This window comes from Nuphar pumila, chromosome 13, assembly GCF_984573655.1.
Source record: "Nuphar pumila chromosome 13, dmNupPumi1.hap1.1, whole genome shotgun sequence".
Taxonomy (NCBI): domain Eukaryota; kingdom Viridiplantae; phylum Streptophyta; class Magnoliopsida; order Nymphaeales; family Nymphaeaceae; genus Nuphar; species Nuphar pumila.
Window position 1 is genome coordinate 29,758,940 of NC_143261.1, and position 24,388 is coordinate 29,783,327.

Here is a 24,388-nt window from a genome sequence, read left to right on the forward strand (position 1 = left end):
TAAGTTATTAATGCATGCATCATAGTTCTTGTAATTATATGACATTATATGTGTGTGTGTGTGAGTGAGCGTGATATATATCAAATATATAGCATGCATCATATATTGCATGATAAATTTAATATTTTCTTTATCATAGCATTCTAATGATTCTCTTTTAATTGGTTAGGATACTATTTGTAACATCATACGACAAAATAACTGCAAACCGTGAATGGATGCACTGTAGGATAGTTGACAATGAGGTATCGCTTGAATATATGAATGGTGTTGAAAGTTTATTGAATTTGCAATGGCAAGTGTCAGTACAATGGATTCCACAGGTCGGATTAGGTGTCCCTGCAAGATTTGTAAGAACAATCGATTTGTAGAACCTCATGGTGTTAGACATCACCTATAGAAGAAGGGTTTTATGAGTGATTATCAGAATTGGATGTTTCATGGTGAAGAATTTAAGAATAATTTTGACGCACAGATGGATGTGGTGCATGATGATCCATATATGGATTTGATATTTGATGTCGCAGGAACAGAACTGGGTTCTGCTATAGGTCCTAGTGATGTAACAACTATGGTAGAGGAAAAAGCACCAAACAATGCAGCTAGTAGATTTTATGATTTACTTAAAGATGCTGATGAGCCACTTTATAATGGTTGTGAGAGTCACACTATCTTGTCTGCAGTTCTTCAACTACTGAATTTGAAATCTGAGTATAATTTGAGTCAATTAGGTTTTGACCGTTTGTTCTCTATTGTGAAGAGTATGTTGCCCAAAGATGAGAAATTGCCATAAAATTTCTGTCATGTGAAGGTTATGGTCAACACTCTAGGTATGAGGTATCAAAAGATAGATGCTTGTCTAAATCACTGCATGTTGTATTTCAAAGATCAGAAAAATAGCAGATCATGCCCGTCATGTGGCCATCCTCGGTTCAAGCCAAAGACAATAGGCAATGGTAGCATGAGATCAAAAGAAGTTTCATACAAGTCGCTCCGCTACTTTTCTATCACCCCTAGATTTCAACGATTGTATATGTCTTCGAGGACAGCTAAACACATGAGATGACATGCAAATAAAGTTCAACATGATAAAGACAAGATCACGCATCCTGTTGACGGGGAAGCTTGGAAACACTTTGATCGTACTCATCAGAACTTCGCAATGGAAGTTAGAAATGTTAAGCTCGGTTTATGTACACATGGATTTATTCCATTTGGGGGTAGATCAACTCCATACTCATGTTGGTCAGTATTTGTAACTCCATACAACCTTCCACTAAGTTTGTGTATGAAGCGTCAAAATCTTTTCTTATCTCTATTGATCCTTGGTCTGACCTCACCTGGCCAAAATTTTGATGTATATTTAAAGCCATTGATTTATGAACTAAAAGTATTGTGGGTTGACGGTGTTATCACGTACGATGCCCAAAAAAAATTAGATTTCAATATGAAGTTCGTTGTTCTATGGACAATCAGTGACTTCCCTGCATATGGTATGTTATCTGGGTTGAGCACACATAGGAGGTTGACATGTCCGTACTGCATGGAGGATATAAAATCTTTTAGATTGATGCATGGAAGGAAGTCGTGTTGGTTTGAGTGTCATCGTCAATTTCTACCCAGCGACCATCCGTTCTGACGACAAAAGAATGTGTTTCGAGCAGGCACAACTGAAATGGAAGGTTCACTCACAAGATTGTCTGGCATAGAGATTTTAAGAAGATTGTGATACTTTACAGATGTATTAACAGATGTCCGTAGTCCGACGCTCTTCCTTGGATTTGGGAAGGAACACAATTGGACAAAGAAATGTATATTTTGGGAACTATCATATTAGCCGACCTTATTGATATGACATAATTTGGATATGATGCATGTGGAGAAAAATGTGTTTGATAATATGTTTAATACAATAATGAATGTTAAAGGGAAAACGAAAGATAATCTAAAGGCTCGTATGGATTTAAAAATAATATATAAAAGAACAGAATTAAAACTCAAAGAGTATAATGGCAAAGTACTGAAACCAAAAGCAAGGTACGTGCTTGAACCAGATCAAATAAAACAGATATGTCAATAGTTGAATCAGTTGAGATTTTCAGATTGATACGTCTCTAACATTGCTCGGGCTGTGAAGATCGATGAGGGACAATTATATGGGTCGAAGAGCCATGATTATCATATCTTTATGCAACAATTGATACCCCTAACATTCCATGACATGTTAGACAAACCTATGTGGGGGGTATTATCTGAGTTGAGTAGATTTTTTAGAACATTGTGCACATCGAAAGTCATAGTATTTGAGGTAAAGAATCTCTAAGATTCTGTCATCACTACTATTTGTCAGCTAGAGAAGATATTTCCGCCAGCATTTTTCGATGTTATGAAACATTTGATCTTATATTTGCCATATGAACTAAGGGTTGGTGGTCCTGTGCAATATCGGTGGATGTACCCATTTGAAAGATATATGTTTTCTTATATTTGTCTTTTCAATGCTATTGAAAAATTTAATGTAATCCGAGATGTATATTTTTGACAGATGCATATTTGACCTCAAAAAAAATGTTCAAAATAAAGCAAGAGTAGAGGGCTCTATTTGTGAGGCGTACACTTTAGAAAAGATTTAAAATTTCTCATCTATGTACTTTGAACCTCACATTCAAACACGTTACACATGCCCACCTCGTAACGATGATGAAGAATAATTTATTATAGCTGACAAACTGTCGATATTTCAACCACTTGGGCATGCATTTGGCAGTTGCCGATCAAGACTCTTGGCAGATCGATAGCAAGATGCAACACAAATCTATATCCTTTTTAATTGCTCAGCGATCGACCCATACATCGAGTAAGTATATGTAGACGCAGCACAAATCTAAATCCTTTTATGTTCTATACGTGCATACATGGTTCGGTAATATAAGTATTTGTTAAGTGCAGATGATTTGATTTTGGAGTTGCGAAGAGAACTTTCATATCTCACTGATGTAAAAGTACAAAAAGAACGTGAAACTAAGTTTGTAGAATGGTTGAAAGAGTTGGTAAGGACGATGACATAAATTGTCTCCGTGTAAACAACAATAAGTTACTTAATTGGTCATGATCACAATCATTGTTTGTGTTTGTAGGTCCGCCATGGTGATGTTAAAGATCAAAGAATATGTGATTTATAAAATGGTCCGACCAAAGTTGTGCAATGTTACAACGGGTACATCGTAAATGGTTATCGATTACATACAAAATAAGCCAGATAGAAATGAATGGTGGGCAGTTTGCAAGGTGAAGTCCAAACTATACCCTGAGTTTGATCAGTTACAGGAAGACAAGTTAACTGAAGAGAGTGATTACTATCAATCAGATGATATGTATGACTTTTCTTATGGTCATGATGTCGTGCATGGTATGCATGTCATATCTTCATTGGTCGATGAAACATTCATGGAAGAATGTGATCCAAATGATATACCAAGTGGCTAAGCAAACAATGAAGAAGAAGAAGAGGAGGAAGAAGAAGAATATGAAAGTCAAACGAGTGATGAAGAAGAATTCTCGAGCTAGTTTGCAAAATCTTATAATACAAACCTCTATTGCATGACATTTTTTATTCTTTGATTATGTATCTTCGATACGTATAGAGTTATGATTTGAATGTATTGTAACATGTTTGAATGATTTGAATGTATTACAATACTTGATGTGAATGATTTGAATTATTTGAATGTATTGCGATGATTTGAAGGTATTGCAATGTTTGAATGTATTGCATGACATTTTTTATTCTTTGATTATGTATCTTTGATACGTATAGAGTTATGATTTGAATATATTATAACGTGTTTGAATGATTTGAATGTATTGCAATACTTGATATGAATGATTTGAATTATTTAAATGTATTGCATGACATTTTGTGAATGATTTGAATGTATTAAAATGTATTGCAATGATTTGAAGGTATTGCAATATTTGAATGTATTGCATGACATTTTTTATTCTTTGATTATGTATCTTCGATACGTATAGAGTTATGATTTGAATGTATTGTAACGTATTTGAATGATTTGAATGTATTACAATACTTGATATGAATGATTTTTATTATTTGAATGTATTGCATGACATTTTTTTATTTGTTAGAATATGGTTCGTGAAGATTACAGTGGTCGATCACCCAATGGTAGCCAGTCTCAGCCTTCATCTTCACGAGCTGCTTTGATAGGTATATAAGTTTAACTAATTGTATACTTGATTAGTTTAAATATGTATTCTGAGAATTTTTAATGCATTTTTCTACATATGATGTTTCGCCTGTACATGACCCACCTACACCAATTGTTCATACAAGTCACGAGCCAACGCAGGATGCAGGGTCTTCTCAGTCTGACACAAGAAGACTCATCCAAATAGTGTATATCGATAATCGACCGTAAGTATTTTATTTTCACATATTACTTATCTTATAAATATTGTATATTGATAGTTAATGTTTACCAATTCATGTGCAGCACGAGGTTCGAGCCACAAGAAGTAAAACGAGATATTAGGAATTCACTACTTCAACATCTACCAGGACCGGTCGCTCAATAAAAAGAGTACCCGAAGGAGGTGTTGGACAGATTGTGGTCCTCATTCACGGTATACAATCGTTTCTCATAGTTAATGTGTTTCATATTTAATTTTTTGTTATAGTCATGTCTACTAACTTTATAAAAATATTTGTAGGTTTTGAATCGCTTCGCGAATATGATGGAGGAACATGATGCAAGGAAGGTATGACAGAAGGTGGCTGCTAATCGATTTGCAGACATGTTGCACAATATGAAGATTGCAGCAAGAAAAGCATCTAGCGGGATAGATGATCCACTGCAGTGGAAGGGCCATGGACCTCCTACTATCAGATCAGATGTTTGGGATGAAATGTGCGACAAGTGGGTGAGGCATGAATTTCAAAATCGCTCAACGAAGACTGCACAAAATCGAGTGAAAATGTCTGATGCTCATCTACACACAGGTGGATCTAGGACTTTTGGGAGCCACCTGAAGAAAATGGTAACTCATCAATATATATATATATATATATATATATATATATATATATATATATATATATATATATATTGTCAATTTTATAAGTATTGTTGCAAACTTGTTAAATAATTCTTTTATCATTTAACTTCGCAAGAAGCAGAAAAAAGAGGCATTATGCCATACAAGGATGTGTTTGTTGAAACACATAAATGTAAGACCACGGGAGAGTTCGTATCAGAGAAGGCGAGAACGGTAATGATATGTATTTATTGTATTAATAAACATTGTAATATATAAGTTATCATAAACATTGTAATTCTTAATTATTAATTCATACTGTAATCATTACTTTGTAGGAGTCATATGAGCAACAGATGGTAGAGCGATATGACGATGACTCTACTCAGCATCCATCATTTGATCCTACATCATGGGTGACTGCAATAGGTGAACCCAAAAAGGGTCATGTGTTTGGGTTTTGGAGTAATATTAACACCTCACCAGTCGTTGCTTCCTCCAGTCATGGCTCACAGAGTTCTCCAGTCAGCATCAGTTCCAAGCATCCGACTGACCCGCCTAATTTTTGGGATGGTGTACGCCAGCTCGTTAAGGATACAATACGTGATTATTTACATGAAATAATTTCTGATGTTGTTTGTAATGAGTTGTGCAGTTTTTTTCGGGACAGGGAAACTTCGTCTGCAGGTGTCTCTCAGGTATGAAAGTTTCATGCGATTTGTTGCATGTCGTTAGATTTCATGTTACTTTGATTGCCTTAACTTAGGTGCATTGCATATAATTTATTTCATTATATTTTGTTTATCAATACTAACATTTTCTTTTCTCTTGTAGGTTGCTGAAGATAATTAGCATAAAGGAGCTGAAGGGATAGATCGAGACAATGAAGAAGATGACGCACAGAATCTTGGCGATGATTAGATTCATGTGTTGAATTTATTGTACCTTCTTGTTGTTTCAAAAATGTAAATGTTCACTTGTAAATAATTAGAACTTGGCGAAAATTACAATGGATCGATAAATAGTTTTAGTTTTTTTTATATGTATTTTTTTGTGTATTTTATTTTTTTATACACAAGAAATATAAATGATATCACGAGAATTTTTTCTTGATATTTATGTTTTAAACTTTTTTAATTTTTTTTCTTGTTTGCGACGAATAATTTCCGCCGCTATTTACTATCGGCGTCCAATTAAGCGACGGATTAGAGACGAATATTAATCCGTCGCAAACATGAATCGGTTAACGTGTTTGCGACAGAATAAAATTCGTCGCTACGTCCGTCGCTACAATAGCGATGGAATTAGCGACGAATTTTAATCCATCGTAAAACCAAAATCTCTGTATATTGACGACGACCTTGCAACGAATCATGGCATTTGCTAATTCATCGTAAATTAGCGATGGAATTTGTGACCAATAGTTTCTGTCGCTAATTAGCGACTATAATTTTTTGATGGAAGTTATCTGTCGCTACGCCAACGCTAATTTGTCGCTAAACTGTTTAGCGATGGATTGGTGTCGGCTTAACGATGAATTTAGGTCATAGCTAATCCTCAGATTTCTTGTAGTGTTTTATGCAATGTTGTTGTGACCGCTAATAGCCACACATCTCGAGAAATGCCAAGATGGTTGGTTGTCAGCACTACATATAATGGAAACACATTTAGAAAACGTTAGAACAATTTTGTTTGAGGGATGATGGCTCAACTTAGGTTCTATATGGGTACGTTTGATATGCAGGCACTGGTACAACCTGGTCCCTGCCCTAGTGGTGTCCCATGTTTGACATGCCTACCGCGTATCATCCAACACAAACAGTCCCACACGACGTGATATAACACGTTAGAGCGGGATGCTCCAATCCCACCAGTGAGTACCAAACAATCACCGTGTGTTCTACCTACACGACGTTTGTTGTACCAAACACCACGTAAGGTAGGTTAAAGCGTGTCGTTATTTGACCAATGTCATAAAAAATCTAAGATTATATTAGGAATTTTAAAAAAAGTGGTACTTGGCATGAGACTTTAAAAAAAAGTGGGTCTTTCTTAGAAAATTATCAAAATTTATCCATTTAGATAGTTAGCTTTTCCCATCAAAACATGCTTGCTGGTTTTAACGGAGATTTTCATAGCTTGATTTACTCATAAAAAATCTTATTATTATTTTTTAATTCCATTGTATGAATGTGATGTAGATGCTTGATTTTATTGAAAAAAACTCTTAGATCATTAGATTAAGATGTACAAGAAGGATCTTTTAAGGCTTCAAAATCAATGGATCAGAATTTTTGTAAATATTCAAGCATAAAAAATCATATTTATTGATAAAAAAATACATGATCCAACAATAATTCCTAGCAAATGGACCACATCAAATGCATATGAAGGGTTAGAGATGCATAGTTCAAACCAACAAACATATTTTGTTGGTAAACATATTTATGTTTCCTTTATATATATATATATATATATATATATATATATATATATGAGTAATGTGTTCCTTAGGCATCTTTTTTTGTCATTGGGCCCCTTAAAAATCATACTTTTAAGTTTTTTTCTCGTGTTTAACACTAAGTTTTGTTTAGTGGGAACCAACTTTTGGATCGCCCAAATTTGACCTGTATATAGTTTTTTTTGGTGATCCAAAATCAATGGCTATGAGGGTACCAAATTTTTTTTGGCTCATAAAAATATATATTTTATTGAAAAAACATTATCAAAGAGTCGATTCCTACTAAATCGAGCATGCTAAACACATCTAACAATTTGAATTTATCATAAAACACTTAAAACCTATGGGGCAAAATGGGGTAGAACCATTTCTCGTTCTGCTCCATAAGTTATGTGTTTTATGATAGATCTAAACCGTTAGATGTGTTCATCGTGCTAAATTTAATGGGAACCGACTCTTGGATCATGTTTTTTTGATGAAAATATATTTTTTTATGAGCAAAAAAAACTGGTAGCGTCATAGCCATTGATTTTGGATCACCAAAAAAACCTGCATACAGGTCAGATTCTGGCGATCCAAAAGCTGGTTTCCACCATGGTGACAAATATTGTGATATTTATGAAAAATCTTGCAAAAAATTGTGTCATAAACCGTAAACCATAAAAATTTTGTTTTGTGACATTTTCTCGCGATATTGTCATGAGATTTACTAAATCTCACGATAATATCGTGATTTTTTTTATCACAACCCCCCAAGGTCCCCACTTGTTTGCAAAAAAAAAAAACAGCGGCTCTGCCTGTGAGAGCACTGAGAGGCAACAACCGGTGAGCTCGACTGCAACAACCAACAGGTTCATCTCTCTCTCTCTCCACACACGCACACACATTCATATTTGAGGGAAAACTGATCTATTCCTTATAGCCTTCAAGAGGATTTGAGGGAAAACTTTTTTGTTTTCCCCTCAAATCCTCTTGAAGGCTATAAGCAAACCTAAAACTTTTTTGTTTTTTCCTATTACAGTTATTTGGACTTTTTCTCCTTAAAAAGTTTCATGCCATGACCGACCATCTAAAAAACTGCCATTTTGGATCCAGCTTTGTTTGAGTAAAATTCATATTTTGGCAAAACGTGGACTCATGACAATACTTTTTAGACTTCTAAATATTAAGACTTTCAGAAAAGGGTTATCACACTGTTATTCCACTTCTATTTCACTTTACAAAATGTCAGCATTATATATTCCAATAACCAAATGTAGGATGAATTACAGCAAGTGGCCCCTAATTGGCGGACAAAATTAAGTTGGAGCAGGTCGATCAACTTCTCTCAAAAGCTTTTCAATTCTAACATAATACCAATAATTACCTTCTGAATAAGATAAAAAGGTTCATTTTTATTAACAAGTGAAAGGGGAAGAGGTCCACTCCCATGGTTAAACACTATATCAAGGCATTATTTGCTTAAAAGTTTGAATTTATTAAATGAAAAGAGAAAGTATCAATTATCAATCAACTTGATATTACAAAAATTGTTGGACACAACCAACCAACTCTAAAGGCACCAAACGAAAGTTAACACTTTAACTCCTATTTAAAACTATTTTATAGCAATCACTATGTGGCAGTTTCTTGCAGAGGAACATAGGTGTCAACTGAAGGCCATTGAAACAAAATATGAGCTTGGACTATATGATCTTTAGCAAGTTATGAATAAAGAAGACGGTTACATCCATGGAAGGGATCTGTGAAACAGTACACTTCCTATCGAGGTACTTAGGCTCAAATATGAATGATCAAAGATACAATATTTTGAAAGACCCATTATCCCCTGGAGAAGCTATGATACTTATTTGATGCAAATGCTTGATACTTATTTGATGTTTGATACTTTTTAGATATGGTTAGTAGGATTGAAAATATATTTTATACTTTTTTTGCATGTAAAATTAAATTTTGCCGAAAAAAACTCGAGAAATATTCAAATAGTTGAAAATCTCCCGCAAAATTCACTGCCAAGAAATTGCCGTTTTAAACTTTTGTCAGTATGGTTTTCACTAAACAAAACCTTTAGATTACATTTACGGTGTTAGAAGTGAGAAAAAATACTTAGAAGAGTGATTTTTGAAAGGGCTTAACAAGACGTAACAAAAATAGGGCCTAAGGAACGCATTACTCTCTCTCTATCTATATATAGATTTATTTATTTATTTGTACAAGAAAACCCGTATCATTGAACAGGTTAGCATCGAATGAAGTTTTTTAGTGGTGGTTCTTGACCACGTTAAAAACTGTTAAAACGTAAAAAAAATAAAATAAAAAAATTTGCACCGCTGATTGCGCATTAGATCAGCGACAATAAAAAGTGTCTGATTTAAGTGTTTGATGACAGGGGTTAATATAAATATAAATATATATATAGCATAAGACTCAATTCAATTTGGAGAGGCCAACCCTTTGGTCCCTAATCTCAAAAATGTTTCTCACTTTCTTGAAATTCTCGACATGAACCATAGGTTTCCTGGAAACTATCAAAGAGGCCCCTTGTTAATCTTTTTTCTCTTTTGTTTTCCGTATTGTTCTTTTTGGAATTGAAAAACACTCATTCATCCTCATAAAAAGAGAAAATGATGGATATTTTTAATTTTTTGATCAGAAAGGTTATTATTGTAATTTGACTTATGGTTTAACATGAGTTAAATAATAATAAAGGTTAACCTTTATTTGGTAGTTTTCAGGAAATTAGAGGCTCATATCAAAATTAAAAAATGTGAGGACTTTTTTTTTTATAAAATTTAAGGCAAAAAGTTAGCCCCTAAACGGAAAAGCTTCCCTCTTTCTTGTGTGTATGAGAGGGAGAGAGCGGGGTCGCCATTTGAAAGGAGGAAGGAGGGTGGAACAGGTGCAATGTTTTCGTATTGGGACCCATGAAAGGATTTGCATGGTACTTTGCCACGATGATGATTCGATGTTTGTTTTACTCAAGATGGAGAAGGAAAAGATAAGGATGCCATCTTAGTAATATTTTTCACGAAATAAACGGGCATAGGAGTTTTCTTCAAAGGTGACTGGTTGTAGCCACGCCCATTCTCAACTTGTATGATTAATCAATTTTATTGGCTTTTATAATCAGTTGTAGCCTTGCTGCCATAATCATCATGGTTTACCAATATTGGTACTCAAAGAAGAATTGAGTGTTTGTTGTTTTCGAGTTTATTAGAAAAAAAAAAAACTGAACACAATATATAGATTTGCTATGACCATATCGGATCGGGTCAAACTTGAGTTGTTTGAAGCTGTATAATAGTTTCACTTGGTTAGTTGGCATCTTGTTTATATTGTGTCAAATTTGGCTTCAATGCTTCTCAGTGCATTTAAGTTCACACTAGATCCTACATCACAAACATACTGCAGGCTTGAGTTTTTTTCACACCAGATCCTACGTGACATAGACCAGATCCAGTCCACTGACTTTTTGTTCCGAGTTTTTATAAAAAATTGAACAAATCGAACGCATGAGCCTCTCCATGTCACGTAGGAGGGCTCTGCTCTACAGTGTAGAGAGATGCAAGAGCGTGAGGGAGGTGAAGCAGACCCTCTCCCAGCTGGTGACTTGGGGCTTCTCCAGCGACCCTTTGGTCGTCTGCAGGCTGCTGGAATCCTTCTCACATTACCCTTCTGGTGGAGGTATCCGCTACGCGCGTCTACTCTTCAACCATTTGGGCAACCCCACCATCTGCCTGTTCAACGCCATGATCAAATCTCTTCTCTCTATGAGCTCATATGAAGACGCTGCGAAAATCTACAGTCGTATGCTTCGCAAAGGGATGCACCCCGACAACTACACGTTTCCTTGCGTTCTCAAGGCCATCGCCGGGCTTCAAGAACACAATTCAGGCCCAAAGATCCATACCCACATCGTGAAATTGGGATTTGAGTCTGATGTTTACACATGTAACACGTTGATCTCCACTTATGCCTCTTTTGATGGGTGTATCGAATACGCACGCCAGTTGTTCGACGAAATGTCTCAAAGAAGTTTTGTGTCTTGGACGGTCATGATTTCTGGGTATGCTAGGGTGGGCAGGGTTGATGCGGCACGTGTGATCTTCGATGAAGCTGATGGGAAAGATGTGGTGTTATGGGGTGCCATGATTTCGTGTTATGTTCGTAACAATTGCTTCAAGGAAGGTCTACAGCTGTTTCGATTGATGCAGGTATCAGGCATGGAGCCAGATGAAGCTATATTGGTGAGCGTTCTTGTTGCCTGTGCTCAATTGGGTGCGTTGGATTTGGGTAGGTGGGTTCATAGTTACTTGGATAGAAAAGAGATGAAGCTCAGCGTCCGGCTTGCCACTGCACTCTTGGACATGTATGCCAAATGCGGGTGCCTGGATGCTTCTCGAAGGGTTTTTGATAGCACGCCTCAACGAGACGTGGTCTGTTGGAACTCCATGATTATGGCTCTTTCAATGCATGGCGATGCATATGGTGCACTGAAGCTGTTATCGGAGATGGAGATGCATGGGCTATGGCCTGATGACATCACCTTTATTGCTGTTTTAACTGCTTGTAGCCATGTCGGGTTGGTTGATGAATGCCGACGGCAATTCGACCGCATGACCAAGGTTTACGGAATTCAGCCAAAAACAGAACATTACACATCCATGGTGGATGCTCTTGGCCGTGCAGGCTTCGTCGATGAGGCTAGGAGACTGCTAGAAGGCATGCCGGGATGTAACCCTGGTGAAGCATTGGCTTGGAGGGCATTGCTGAGTGCATCTTGGCATCATAGGGACATTGGCTCAGCAGAGTTCGCAGCAGAGCGCCTGTTACAGCTAGAACCTCATAGTGGTGTATATAGTCTTCTCTCAAATATCTACGCTGCTGCTGGAAAATTTGATGATTCCCAGAAAATAAAGAAACTAATGAAGGAGAGTGGGGTTCAGAAAACACCTGGTTGCAGTTCTATTGTGATCAATGGTTTAGTTCATGAGTTTGTTGCTGGTGAGAAAACGCATCCACAGATTGAGGAGATATATATAGCATTGGAGAAGATGAAGAAAGAATTGATGCTGTATGGTTACCAAGCCGACATATCAAGTGTTGCCTTTGATTTGGAAGAGGAGGAGAAGGAACATTCAGTGTATCATCATAGTGAGAAATTGGCCATAGCCTATGGGCTTATGACATTGGAACCTCATGTCCCTATCCGCGTGATGAAAAATCTTCGTGTTTGTAGGGATTGTCATACTGTAACAAAGCTGATTAGCAAGGTATTCAACAGGCAAATCATTGTCAGAGACCGAAATCGATTCCACCACTTCAGTGGTGGATCATGTTCTTGCCTTGATTATTGGTGAAAAAGCTATATGGGGAGTAGGAACTTACCAAAATGTAAGAAACCTCTCATTACTGATCGATTTCCATTCATCTACTGGCAGTGGATACCTGTTGGTGATTGGCTGCCAAAGATTTGTTTCATCACTTGTAAATTAAAAAAGTATGATCATTGGATTTTTTTATTCTTTCAATGTACATTAAATTTAGTCATCATAAAGGCTGATCCTCTTTCTTTGCTTTATTGCTTATCATTCATTTCTGCTGTGATGTTCAAGTATATTCTCACTGTAGTTCGGTTAAGTGCTTGGCTCATTATGGTTTTTATCGGATGAATCTTTTTCTTCCCTTCAATTTGGCGCTGTTGTATAACAATGGTTATACTTTCAAAGAATTGCTTATTGAATTGGCCCGACTTCATGGCACATATAGCCCTTGGCTTCTTTTAACCTGATAGCTAATTTAGTTTCTTTTTCTCAACTATTGTCTCCAGCCCGCTATGTTGACACTTTCTTTCCTTGATGTAAATACCTCTTTGATCCTTTGTAGTATACATAAATGGCCTTTGGCCTAAGGTCTCCCGTGAACTACAATAGTAACGGGTCTCCTATCACTCTCTTTATATAATCTTGAAAAATAAGAGTTTCTTTTTTTCTCTATCTCTCTATGTTGCTCTCTCTCTTGCTCTTTTTGAGATTGTGCGTGCTTTATTGTGATTGTGCACCCTGGTGTGTGGTGTTCGCGTTACTTCCTTGACTCAGAAGGATGACCTGGTTGGAATCACCAGGCGTTGTACAGTGCTTCTAGATAAGCCCGTGACAACTGGTACCAGAGCTTACTCGAGAGCTGGGAGAAGGAAAAAAGAGTATTTGCTGAAACCCTCGTGAGTTGAGTTCGATAATGAATTCGGAGTTGGGAGAACTCCTCAGAAAAGTCCATAAAAAAAAGCGAAGAAGGAAGAATATGCCATATAGGCGACAAAGGTGTCTCGCCTAGAGGAAATAGTCAGCCTTATAGAAAAATGGGCGACCAAAGTCGAGAAAAGAATGACAGAATTGACAAGTGATGTCCGTGATTGTGTCAATGTAGTTGAAAGGGCACAAGATGATTTTGAAAAGTTAGATGGTGATGTGAGGGCTGAGATCGAAGAGCTGAGGGCTACAATTCAAGAATTAACATATCAATTTAGTATATAAGAGGCCAAAGTGCAAGAACTCCGAGAAAGATACAGAGTCTTAGAAAGGCTGTTGGGGAACGAGATTGGTGGTATGGCCAATGCCGAAAATCTTGGAAACAACACACAAGGGGAAAATGCAATGATGATCCATCGCTAACGACCCAAACTGAAGCTAGTCGAGTCGGCAAAGTTTAAAGGTGAAAGAGACACCAGGATCGTGAAAAATTGGTTATGGGATATGGAACAATTTTTTGATCAAGCTGAGATTAACAATGATGTCGATCAAATTCGTACTGCAACTAGGTACTTGATTGAGGGTGCCGCTGTATGGTGGAGGATGCAATATCGAAGCATGAAACACAGATGAATTATGATTGAATCATGAAATAACTTAAAAAAGGAAGTGAGAGGGTATTTTCTTCCACACAATGTCAAGGAGCTTGCCCATGACAAGTTGATGGCCCCGAGGCATACATAAAGCATTAAGAAATATGTAGCTGCATTTTCATCAGTTATGCTCGATATAAAAGATATGTCGGATGAAACTGACGGACCTTGTAGGTGCAATTGCTATAGCTGAACAGATAGTTGAATACCCTAACCATGGGCGACCTCAAGTAAGGCCATTCTGCAGAGACGATCGGGGTAATGCTGCAGGAGGTCATGGAGGAAACCAATATTGATCACCTCCTCGAGACCAGAGAAATCAGCCCCAAGCACGACCTGATGGACTTTTAGAAAATAGATTGGTACCTTTGAACCTCCGGTGTTGGTAATGCAGCAAAAATCATTTTGCACAGGATTGCCCCAACCAAAATCAAGGGAATGCGGGGAGAAGGGCGGCTAATGCTATCGAGATGGAATAAGCACCCGTAGAAGATGGCATCAAAATGGGGGCCTTACAGAGGATGAACGCACTAGAGGGGTCCACCTCTCTAGTGCCCACAGTTAAGGAGGAGTTAATATACTTGGCGGTGACTATCAATGGAAGGGCTACCAACACGATGGTTGATATGGGGCCATGCATAACTTCATTGCCCAAGAGGAAGTTAGAAGACTGGGCTTGCAATGTGATTGAAAAGTCAATCACATGAAGGCTATGAACTCAGCTACGCAACCCATCTTGGGAGTATCCAGGAGCGTACAAGTTGAAGCTGGACAGTGGATAGGCATAATAGACTTCTCGATTGCTCCGTTAAAACATTTCAAAGTAATCTTGGGAATGGAGTTTCTACGGGCGAGTAAGGTCATGCCTATGCCCCACTTGGACGTCGTCAGCTTTATGAGTGATGAGTCTCCTTGCATGATCCCCGCTTCGACACTAAGAACGTCGAACATCTGCATGGTTTCTACTTTGCAGATTAAGAGGGGCCTCCAACGAGGTGATCAAACATTTCTAGTTGCGGTGCGAGAAGGAGCAGAAGGGAAGTCTCTTGAAGATGTATCATCACCTATTGTTACGATATTAGAAGAGTTCCGAGAGATGATGCCCCAGAAGTTGCCAAAAAACTTGTCACCGCGAAGAGAAGTGGATCATCAGATAGAGTTGATGCCAGGTACAAGACCTCCCACAATGGTGCCATACAAAATGGCCCTTCCCGAACTAACAGGACTTAGAAAGTAGCTAGACAAAATGTTGGTTGTTGGAATCATCCGACCGTTAAAGGCCCCCTTTAGAGCTCCTATATTGTTTAGACCAAACATGATGGGTCCAAGAGGTTGTGCGTGGACTATAGGGCACTTGATCATACATATATTTTGCATTTTATTCATCTTATTTTATGCATGATTCATAGAAAAATTGCATTAAAAACCCATTTTTATCGTTACTTTTAAGAAACTACATTGAAATTAAAAATCTCAAAAAATCATGTATTTCAAAGCTTGGCCTGCATTTTTCACTATTTAGTTTTGTTTAGAACTTTTTAATTAGTTTAATTAGTGTAGAAGTGTTTAAGTAGTATTTTAAGTGGTTTAGGAGAGGTAGTTTTATGAAACACATTTTTTCAGAAGTACTATTTGAAAATTTCTAAAAATTAATTGGAGTTTTTAAAAAAATCGTGTAAACTTAATTTTTTAATATAAATAGTTCTTTTTCAGCATGCATAGACATTTTCCCTATTCTGAAAACACGCCCCCCTTGCTCCCTCTCTCTCTCTCTCTCTTTGCTGATTTCTTCGTCTCCCTCTTCTTCTTCTCCTCCTCCTCCTCCTTCTTCTTGCTTCTAGCTCTTCTCATCGTCGACAACATCTTCTTCTTCATTGGGGAGGCGTGCGTGCAGCCCGAGATCAATCACACTCTCTTCTCAACCCATCTGTCGGAAGCAGATTGTCTGATTTGCTTCTTCTCCCTCGTTTCACCGTAGCTTTAGTTTTGCATAGCATAAATCATAGCATTGCATGTAGTTTTAGTTGATCCTTGCATATTTTTCATATTCATGCAATTTAATCTAGTTTAATTTAGTTTTCTCGTATATGGAAAATATAAATATATATATATATATATATATATATATATTTAGTTTGATATAGTTTAGTCGTTTCCTGATTTGTGCAGTGAATAACCTTGATTTAGGTAGATCAATAGTTTTAACATAGGGTTTTCGTATATGTTATTGATTAGTTTTAGATTAGATCTAGTTTAGAATAGTCTGCATCACGTTTTTCATATTCAATTCTTTTTAGATCACGTAAATAAAATTTTCTTATTTTAGCCAATTTAGCTTGTTGCAACATTTTTTTGAAATTTTGTTTTTGGCGTCAAGTAAATCTGAACCTTTGCTATTTAATTTTAATATTAGTTTAGTTTAGTTATTGTTAACTCATGTTCTTAATGTTTTAGTTAATTAGATTAATTATTAAATTAGAGAAAAAGAAAAGAAAAAAAATTGGCAATATAGAGAGTGACGTTTATTTTTTTTTTTGTTCAACCAAGTAACGTGGTTTCTTGATTTCTGCCATCGTTTCTTGATTAGAGAATGCTTTATTTTAATTTTTTTCTTTTGTTTTTAACGTATTGCTTAGATTAGAATTAGAATAAGTTTGGTAGCCGATTTGTGTTTTGAACTACATTCAGCCAAGCCGTGTGATGTTCTTTTAGTTCTTTCTAGATTAAGAGTTATAATTTTGCATAGTTTGGTAGTTAGTTTACTTTTGAATGTCGTACATCAGGTTTTATTAGTTATCATTTTGGCTGTTAGTTTTCCTTCTTGCTTTTAGTTTAGTAATTAGTCTTAATTGATTATAGTTAATCTATTAACAATTTTTGTTAGTTAATTTTCTTGCTTTAGTTCTTGTTAACTTTTATCAATTTGTTGATGCTAGATTAATTAATTAGTTAGGTAGCCATATTCAGCTGATTGCTGTCTTGATCTTTTGGTTTAAGTAGTTTCTTGATTTCATGAAATAGTTAATAGTTAGGTTATTACATGACTTAGTTTCTTGTTAGTTAGTTGGTTTTGCTATTTTGTCATTTAGTGTTAGTTCATTCAAGTTAGTTCATAGTTAGTTACATGTTATTAGTTTACTTTATGTTAGTTAGTTCATGTTTTTTTGTGTGATTTTTATCAAAACTAACATGTGATTTTCATGTAGATTTCTTTCTCTGTTTGGTGTTTTGTGATTTTTGTTTTGCAGGAAAGCGACTGGACGTGCGGTGAGCCCTCAAATCTACCCTCAAAGAGCCCTCTGAGGTCTCTAAAAGGTTCTCTCGAAAGGCCCTTCAGGCCCCTCAAGCCCTCAATCAAACCATGCAAAAGTGCTCAACATAGAAGAAGATCAAGAAGACAAAAGACTCAAGCACTAAAGATTTTTTCCTTTATTTCTAGATTAAGCTTTTATTTTATTTAATTCAATTCAATTTTGGTATGTAATAAAACCATTTATCTTTATTTTTATTTGTTTAAGCCCTCTACAGGGGCAACACTCTCTTGTTTATTTAGTTAATTAATATTTTATTTTCAAGGCAATAAAGAGTACTTTAGCTTTTCTGTGGAATACAAAGTATTTTTCGTTCCCTGAGTTCGACCCAAATTTCATCACTAGTGTGAGTCAGTTTTTATGATTTGATGCACGGTTTGCATAAATGTTTTTATTAAAAATATATTTTTAAAATGCTTTATTAAAAAAGTTGCATCAAATTTTTGGCGTCGTTGCTGAGGAACGATAATTTAAATACGAGTATTCACTTTATTGCCTCTTGTGTGTTCTTGTTTTTCTTGGGATTGTTAGTTTCTTTTCTGCATAATATTTAGGATTACTAGTTTGTTTTTCTTTGTTCATTAACTAGGATTGTTAGTTTGCTTTTGCATTTATGATTTTTAAAACCACATTGCTTGTGAGTCCTAGAGACCAATTTACCTTTCTTGCATGACCCACCTATTAGGTTACCATTAGGAGGTGACCGCGCACGATTGGTATCGTGGTCATAGCTTACTTTTTGCATAATATCTATTGGGTGCAAGTGTGTAGCGTTTGTTTGTTTACTGCTTTCTAGTCTTACTTTTTCTTTACCTGCTTTGTGATTTGTTGTAGTTTGGCCGCTCTGCACGTTAGGTAGTTAGAAAACCTATTTCTTAGGATGGTTGTTGCACTAGTATACCCTCAGGTACATGCAAGGGCGACGCTCGCTTGACCCCGAGCTTGCTGAGTTAGTTAAGGACCCTGAGTCCCTTATTAGGAGAGCCTGCAGACCCGACCCCATGGTTGAGGATCAGCAATTGATCTGTCCTCTCAAGGAGTACTTCGTGCCCAATACTTACACTCCTGCCTCCTGCATCACAAGACCTGATGTGGGAGCAAACTATTTTGAGATCAAGGCCGGTGTCATTCAAATGTTACCATCCTTTTAGGGCCTTGGCAACGAAGACCTGTATCGTCATCTTGATGAGTTCCTGAAGATCTGCTCTACGGTGTAGATCAACAATTTCGAGGATGATGCATTGAGATTGATGTTGTTCCCTTTCTCCCTCAAGAACAAAGCCAAGCATTGACTGAAGGCTCTAGATATGGTTCAGATTACCACTTGGGAACACATACAAAGAGAGTTTCTCAAGAAATATTTCTCAATTGGTAAGACAAACCAATATCGAAAAGCCATCACCAGCTTTCCGTAAATTGACAAAGAAATGTTTCATGAGACATGGGAGAGAGTGAAAGATCTTCTCCGGAAGTGTCCCTACCACCAGGTGCCTCATTGGCAACTTGTGCAATATTTTTATGATGGATTGACTGAGAAAAACCGTCAAATGGTTGATGTTGTCTGTGAGGGGTACTTTCATGCTGAAGAGTGAAGATGAGGTGTGGGCTCTATTTGAGACTCTGAGTGAGAATTCGATGCATTATGATTTGAGAGGGCTACACCTGCCTTTGTTGGAGCCAAGAAGGTTGGTATTTACGAGTTAGGGACAAACCTTGAGTTGCATAACAAGGTTGACCTGCTGACCCAAAAATTGGATCCGTTGTTCTCGAATCCCTCTCCAACCATGCAGGTGTGTGCGTTGTGTGCTAGCCTAGCACACCATGTCTTTGAATGCCCCATGGCGCCACAATATTCTGAATTTGTCCAGGAGCAAGCTCAGATGGTGCAAGGTTTCGCAAAGCTCGCACCCAACCTATTTTCCAATACCTATAACTCAGGTTGGCGTAACCATCCGAATTTCTCGTGGAGAAATCTACAAGTCCAACCCCCCATCCCTTCTCAGAACCAACCCAAGCAAGGCGATTATGCGCCTAATTTTTAGAGACCTAGTTACCCCCAACCCAACCCTCCTATAGTCAGCCTTCGTCTCCAGGTGCCTGCTTCTAGCCAGTCATTCGAGGACAAGATGCTGCAGGCCTTCTCGGACCTCAAGGCGAACTTGAGTTTCCACATACACTCTATTGCGAAACTTGAGACACAAATGATGTTGAGAAACTATATTTTGATGATGCATATGTGATATGATAAATATGATATGCTTTCATGTATGAAACTGAATATGTTATAATATACCTGAATATGATGTGCTATGAATCTAACGTGTATTTGATGCAAGAATCTTTCACTTGAAGATAGTGAAGACTTTATGTTCAAGTACAACATCCTGATGCAATCATACTCATGGATTGAAGAAAAAGCTTGATGAGCCAAAGAGATGCATTAAAGACTATCCAAGATGATCGGCTACTTCAAGATGTCTTTTTTTTCTTCTTTAGAGTCATATGTAAGAGAACCTTCAGAAGCATGCATATTTCATATTAGAGTATATGCTTTAAAATCATACAAAGCCATTCATATACAAAAAAACAAGCTTTCATAAAAAGAACCATTATATATATTATAGTATTTCAAAAAGAAAAATAATCATTGTACTTTCTAAAAGCATTTATGGAAAAAGACAAAAATGATAAGATATACTAGTTCAAAAGATAAGAGCTTTCACATATGAGTTGACGATTTTTCAAAAAGCATTAATTACAAAGAAATGACCATTTGTATTCATTTACTCAAGACATGACGATTTGTATTTGAGAACATTATTTATTACTCAAACATTAATTGTACCTCTAAGCATTTACTCAAGAAAAGAGCATTTGTAAAATAAGTACTACAAAGAGCATTTATTGTACTTTCAAGTATTTACTCAAAATGGCAAATGTTTTTACTCAAATATTTAATATATTACAAATCATTTATGTAAGAAATGATAAATTACAATATAAATCTTTAATGTAGCACAAATCAATTAATTTAGATATGACGACTTGAAAAATCAATCATCACCTTTTATAATACACAAATATTATAATATACAAACCTCTATCATTTTCCAAAAAACATTTATTTAAAAATGACAACTTGTGAAAAAGTAAATAGTACACACATTATTGTATTTCAAAAAGCACATAGTCGTTTCATAAAAGAGAAGATGTCTTTGATAAGACAAGATAACCTTCATAAAAAAAGTACTCATTTGAATAAAGTATTTTCAAATAAACTCGACTCTTCTTTTACTCCTATATATACAAACAAAAAGATGTAAAAAACAAGACACAAAAAATACTTTTTGAGATAACACTCAGAGTTTTGAGAAAGTGAAAAAGAAAGAAAAAGAGAAAAAGATAAAGAAAGCTCTCTGACAAAAATCGAGTGTGTGTTTTAGAAAGAAGAATATTTTGTTCTCCTGTGTAATTATTCTGACTACTTTTGAAAGAGAGAACATTCTAAGAGAATCTTCATACGTGCATTCATACTCTGTATATCATTCTGAAGGTTCCATAGGAAAGTGTTGTAACTTTCTGTTTTCTGCTGTATTCTCTTCTCTGTTGAGAGAAGTTGACCTCTGAGAAAGGGGGTGTTTCCCTTCTCTGTTGAGAGAAGTAAACCTCTGAGGAAGAGAGTGTTTCCCTTCTCTGTTGAGAGAAGTAGACCTCTGAGGAAGATGGTGTTGTATTATTTATCCCGTAACAAGGATTAAATAGTAGAAAGCTCAAGTGTTTTACTTGAGGACTGGACGTAGGTCAGTAACTCGACCGAACCAGTATAAATCCTGTGTTTATTGTGTGGTGCCTATTGTTTTATTTTTAATTATCGATTTGTACTCAAATATCACTATTCACCTCCCCTCTAGTGGTATTTCATTTGGTATCAGAGCAGGTTCTGCTGGTTTCGACATAACAAGTCTTCCGACACAAAAATGGCATCAACCTCTTATGCTCGTGACATTGAAGGTTAATACTCATCTCGCCCTCATTTTTTTAATGGCACTAACTATGGCTACTGAAAATGTAGAATGACCATATTTCTCAAGTATGTAGATTTTGCTGTATGAAAAATTATAGAATCTTCATATTCTTCTCCTACAATAGACTATTCTTCATGGAATGATGAAGAAAGAAAAATGACAAATCTAAATGCTAAAGCCATGAATGCACTATATTGTGTCATAAATCAAAATGAATTTAATAAAATATTTATTTGTGATTCTACCTATGATATTTGGCATTCTTTGGAGGTTATTCATGAGGGAACAAACAAAGTAAAAGAAGCTAAGATCTCATCATTGGTTCAAAAATACCAACTTTTCAAGATGATCAAAGATGAAACCATTACTGAAATGTTCACTAGATTCACCAACATCACAAATGATCTTAAATCACTAGGAGAAAATTATTTTCAGTTCGACAAGATAAAAAAGGTGTTGAGATCACTTACTTCTAATTGGGAGAAAAAGACAACTGCCATTGAAGAAGCCCAACATCTATCCAAACTCACCTTAGACGACTTGATAGGTAACCTTATGGCCTATGAAGTCCATATGAAAGAAAGAAGAGAAGAAGAACAACCTACGAAGAAAAATCTAGCTTTTCCAGCTCTCTCAGAAGATGATGATCCAGAAAAAGATTCTGAAATTGCTCTTCTTACCCGAAGATTTCAAAGATTCATGAGAAAGGACATGTTGTCCAAAAAAATCAAAGAAAAACAAGATCCAAAAGAGGAGATTACGTGCTATCAATGCAAAAAACCAGGTCATGTGAGACGTGACTGTTCTCTTCTAAAAAAAAGATCCAAAGAAGAAAATATGAAGCTATGAAATAACCGATGATATAGTAAAAATTTACGTGAAATATAACCACTTAAAAGGTGATACAAAAAAAATAATAATCACTTTGAATTTTTATAAGAGGTTTTAAGATTTTAGAGAAGTATATTGATACAAGGTCATGAAAGGGAATATATCACATGAATATAATTAATTAAGAATAATAATCAAAGTTATGAGGAATCATGTTTGGAGGTCGGCTAGCTTATCGTATGAGAGGTTGTCACAAAAAGACAAAAGATATAAAAGGTGTAATGAAATGATTGATGTGATCCAAGTCATGATAGCTTGTTACTTAAAGTAAATGGTTCTTATGGATATACGTAAGAGGAGATAGGACAAGAAGTCATTTTGAGAGTGTACTTGAAAGATGACAAGTTGAAAGACATAAAGAATGTGTCATGATGAATGTGTTTCTATGAGTATTGAGAGTATACGAAAATATGAAAACATAGTTTGACTTTGAATAGTAAAACAAACACAAAAAAATCGATAAGAAAAAGCCTTTTAAAATAAGATTTTATCAAAAGCAATAATCTTAATAAGTGTGATTAATTTATAAGTCACTTAGTTTGCATATTCCTAGTTCTCTTCTAATACGTGTGAAGTCTTCATGTTTTAATGGTTTAGTGAATATGTCTGCTAACTGTTGATTAGTGGGTATAAATTCGAGTTTAATAATGTTGTTTAAGACTTGTTCTCTTAAGAAGTGATGTCTTATTTGAATGTGCTTAGTTCGTGAGTGCAAGATAGGATTTTTAGATAGGTTTATAGCACTAGTATTATCACAGAAAATAGTTATTTTTTTAAAATTTAAATCAAAATCTTTTAAGGTTTGTTTCATCCAGATTACTTGTGTACAGGCTAGGCTAGCAGCTATGTATTCGGCTTCAGTAGTTGACAAAGATACACAGTTTTGTTTCTTACTGAACCATGATACAAGAGAGTGCCCTAGCATATGACATGTTCCACTTGTGCTTTTCCTATCAGATTTACTTACAGCAAAGTCAGCATCGTTGTATGAGATTAGATCAAATGTAGAGGATTTTGAATAGAATAATCCAAAATCAACTGTGTCTTTTAAATATCTCATTATTCTTTTTACAGCTTTAAGATGTGATTCTTTTGGATTTGACTGAAATCTAGCACACAAGCAAACACTGAACATAATATCTGGACGGCTAGCAGTTAAATATAGAAGTGATCCTATCATACCTCGGTATACCTTTGTATCAACAGACTTACCATCTTCATCTTTGTCCAAAACAGTAGTAGTGCTCATAGGAGTAGATTTTGAAGCAGTTGAGTTCATGTTGAACCTTTTCAGAAGTTCACGAGCATACTTAGATTGATTGATGAAAACTCCATCCTTGGTTTGCTTAATATGCAGCCCAAGAAAGTAGGTGAGTTCTCCCATCATACTCATTTCAAATTCTTTTTGCATGGACTTAGAAAATTCTTCACAAAGAGTGATGTTAGAAGATCCAAAGATGATATCGTCTACATATATTTGAACAATTAGGGTATGATTATTCACTATTTTAACAAATAATGTAGAGTCTGCTTTGCCTACAGAAAAACCAGTTTTTAACAGAAAGGTTTTAAGTCTATCATACCAAGCACGATGTGCTTGTTTTAAACCATACAAAGCACGTTTGAGTTTAAAAACATGATCTGGATATTATTCATTTTCAAATCCTTGAGGTTGTTTTATATAAACTTCTTCATTTATAAATCCATTCAGAAATGCACTTTTAACATCCATTTGATATAATTT

General features: G+C 35.9%; 1 pseudogene; it reads left to right on the forward strand.

The window, feature by feature from the left end:
• Nucleotides 1-11,028: 11,028 nt before the first annotated feature.
• On the forward strand, nucleotides 11,029-12,876 carry LOC149818230 (pentatricopeptide repeat-containing protein At5g66520 pseudogene; annotated as a pseudogene).
• The last annotated feature ends 11,512 nt before the right edge of the window (nucleotides 12,877-24,388 follow it).